Consider the following 4,095-nt stretch of genomic DNA (forward strand, 5'->3'; position numbering starts at 1 on the left):
AAAGTAATTAATGCTACTTAAAAATGGTAAAAATAACAAGACAAAAATAAAAATCTTGCGGTATTGGGAGTATTGTTCTATTGTTACAGAAGTCAACAAACAGATCAGCAGAACAGAATACAGATCAAGAATACAGGGCCCAGAAATAGCTCTTAGTGTTGATGGGGATTTGGTATATAAGATAGCATTAGAAATTTATAAGAAAAAAAGGGACTATTTGATAGATGGTCTTAGGACCATGGGCTTCATCTGTTAGATATTACACCAGATAAGTATATGTAAATCTAAGTCCAAGATGTCAACTTGTTCTTTAATAAGCAAGATGGAAGGGCATTAAAATAGATTATTTGCTGAATATAGTTAAGAAGATTAAACTATTGGGTTAACTACAGATGTACTAGTACCACCTTCCCCACGCCCAACTAAAAGATTAATAGGAAACCATTAAACAGATTTGCACTGAAAAAAAAATGCAATACACCAAATTAATAGAATGAATTTGGACAATAAAGAAGGTTAAGTACTGAAGAATGATGTTTTTGAATTGTGGTGCTGGAAAAGACTCTTGAGAGTCTTGGACAGCAGGGAAATCAAACCAGTCAATTTTAAAGGAAACCAACCCTAACTATTCATAGGAAGACTGATACTGAAGCTGAAGCTCCAATACTTTGGCCACCTGATGTGAAGAGCCAACTTACTGGAAAAGACCTTGATGCTGGGAAAAATTGAGGGCATGAAGAGAAGAAAGGTATAGAGGATGATATGGTTGGATGGCATCACTGACTCTATGGACATGAGTTTGAGCAAATTCCAGGAGACAGTGAAGGACAGAGAAGCCTGGCACACTTCAGTCCATGGGGTCGCAGAGAGTTGGACACGACTTAGCAACTGAACAATAACAACAACAATAGAATGAAGGGAAAAAACACATAATCATTTCAATTGAGACAGAAAAGTATTTGACAAAATTAAATAACCTTTTGGGCTTCCCTGGTGGCTCTGTTGGTAAAGGATCTGCCTGCAATGCAGGAGACCCAGGTTCAATCCCTGGGTCAGGAAGATCCCCTGGAGAAGGGCATGGCAACCCACTCCAGTATTCTTGCCTGGAGAATTCCATGGACAGAGGAGCCTAGCAGGTTACGGTCCACGGGGTTGCAAAGAGTCAGACAGGGCTGAGGGACTAAGCATACACTTACTCATCCCTTGGGAAAGGCCCAAGCATATCTTTCAAATCTTTTAATCAGATAACACCTTGCCTAACTTGTTGGTTCTTTCCATAGATCAAAGAAGCCAAAATGAAGAACAAGTAATTAACAGATGGCCAGATCTCTTCCCTACTTTCCCCTGAAATAATCTCCCAAATTGTACAACCAAACCATGTGAACAAGGTAACACTTACAGGAAAATCACAATAAGTCAACAGGCCTGCAGGCCATTGGGATGGCAGCAACTCTGACCCCATATCTTAATGATTAACTGAGATTACTGCCCTCCTTCCCTTTAAAAGTTCTATGACTAAGCAGACTCTTCAGCAGTGGTTTTTGGGGGACGTTGAATCCACTGTCACTTCAGATTGCCAGCGTTCTGATGAAAGGCACTTTTCCTTTACTACCAACATTTGTGACTATTTAACTGATTTTGTAAGTGGTGAGCAGTGGGATCCCCAATGGATAACAGTACTGCCATCGGTTCAGTTCGGTTCAGTCGTGTCCGACTCTGCGACCCCATGAATCACAGCATGCCAGGCCTCCCTGTCCATCACCAACTCCCGGAGTTCAAACTCATGTCCACCGAGTCGGTGATGCCATCCAGCCATCTCATTCTCTGTCATCCCCTTCTCCTGCCCCCAATCCCTCCCACCATCAGAGTCTTTCCCAGTGAGTCAACTCTTCGCATGAGGTGGCCAAAGTATTGGAGTTTCAGCTTTAGCATCAGTCCTTCCAATGAACACCTAGGACTGACCTCCTTTAGAATGGAATGGTTGGATCTCCTTGCAGTCCAAGGGACTCTCGAGGGTCTTCTCCAACACCACAGTTTAAAAGCATCAATTCTTTGGCGATCAGCTTTCTTCACAGGCCAACTCTCACATCCATACACGACCACTGGAAAAACCATAGCCTTTACTAGACGGACCTTTGTTGGCAAAGCAATGTCTCTGCTTTTTAATATGCTATCTAGGTTGGTCATAACTTTCCTTCCAAGGAGTAAGTGTCTTTTAATTTCATGGCTGCAATCAGCATCCGCAGTGATTTTGGAGCCCAAAAAAATAAAGTCTGACACTGTTTCCACTGTTTTTCCATCTATTTCCCATGAAGTGATGGGATCAGACGCCATGATCTTAGTTTTCTGAATGGTGAGCTTCAAGCCAACTTTTTCACTCTCCTCTTTTACTTTCATCAAGAGGCTTTAAGGATAGCTATATAGATAAATGGAACAAAAAAAATTGGGGGGGGGGTCACATTGTGTGCCATGTGGAACTTCCCTAATAAGGGGGATCAGGGATCACACCTGTGCCCCCTGCAGTGGAAGAAGAGTCTTAACCACTGGACCACCAGGAAAGTCCTAAATGCACCAGAATTTTGAGTCCAGAAATAAACTAACACATCTAGGGTCAGTTGATTTTTGACCAGGGACGAGTTCTCTCGTTATCAAATGGTGCTGGGATCAAAAAGAAGAAGAAGAGGGAAAAGAAGAGGCCTCATATAAAGGCCATCCATAGAAAAGTCCATGTCCTAAGGAATCAAAGTAACTCCTTACTGGTGGCTTCAACAGACAAGATCCCTGGAGAATAGGTTTGAAAGCTGAAATAACCACAGGATCCCAGAATTGCTCACCTGAAGAAGAGTTCAAAAGACTCACAGGGTGCCTTTACTTGCATGGGGATGGCAGGGATCTGCGGATGAAGCCCAATATCAACTTGAATCCCAACACTAAAAACTGTCAAGTAAAAACAAATAGGCAAACGGAGATTATATTTGAAAAGGATTATTCCAACAGGGATGGGGGGGGAGGGGAGAGAGACTATAGAAATAAAGCCAGAGGATAAATACAAAGGGAAGAACAGTCAATTGTCCAGAAACAAAAAAAGTCCTGGATTTAGATAAAGAGAGACTTTATTGGAAAGGATTATTCCAAGAAGAGGAAAAGAAACTACGGCAGTGGGGTGTGGTAGCTGAGGCGACAACCATCACTATCAGGGAATGCTATCACGCTATTAGGAGGCCTGCAACTTACCTCCAGGGTTAGACAGAAAAGCGTCCTTCTTTTATAGGGAGGAGGAACAAAGAGTACACAGAACTGGGCCTAGGGCCAGGGGGATGGATGGGTGGAGGTGGCAGTTGATCACTCAGCAGATCAGGGTGGTTTCTGTGGAGGTTAGGCTACTTTTCAGAGTGATGGTGAAGCGGGGATTGCAGGCTGAATCAGGCTGAGAGCGGGTCCAAGTTTTAGGAGCCTGGAGGAAGGACACAAGCTTAAGTTTGGTCAAAACAAGGTAACTGGTATTTTGTCCAGATTGTTAGTGGGCCCAATCAGTAAAGATAATCAATCATGAGGCAAAGAGAACGGGAATTTGGAGGGCCTATGTCTGACCTTGTCATGGATAAACAAGGGGACATCCGTGAGTCTGAATAAACCGCGTGGGGAAGTGTGGTTTCCTGCTGTCAGCCTTTCCAGGGACACGAAAGGGTCGCGGGGGGATAGAAGGGGCGGAGGGGTGTTTTTAACCGTCGCTTTCCGGAATCTCGGGGCTCAGGTAAAGTTCAATATGGTCAGAATGCAGGGAAATCTCTCCACAGATTCAATCAGAGGTTGACGACGTACGCAGGTAAGTTGGTGCTGAGTTCTGAGGTGAGCCCACACCTAGCTCCCTGCGTTTTCCGCGCTGAGTGAAGAGAGAAGCGGCAGCAGCGCCCGCGGGAGGAAGGAGGCGGCCGCCATCGGCGCGGGCCACCGGGCTAGCCAGGCGGCCGCCGCGGCCCCGCCCCCGGGCGCGCGCTCGGGTCTGCGCGGAGCCAGCCTCGGCGCACACTCGGCGCCGCGCGGCGGAGACCGAGGGAGGCGCTCGCGGTTCCGGCGGCCCGGCCGCCGAGCTCG

Source organism: Moschus berezovskii, chromosome 11 (assembly GCF_049115385.1).
Source record: "Moschus berezovskii isolate FMDL1 chromosome 11, NW_MosBer_1.0, whole genome shotgun sequence".
In the NCBI taxonomy this organism is placed as follows: domain Eukaryota; kingdom Metazoa; phylum Chordata; class Mammalia; order Artiodactyla; family Moschidae; genus Moschus; species Moschus berezovskii.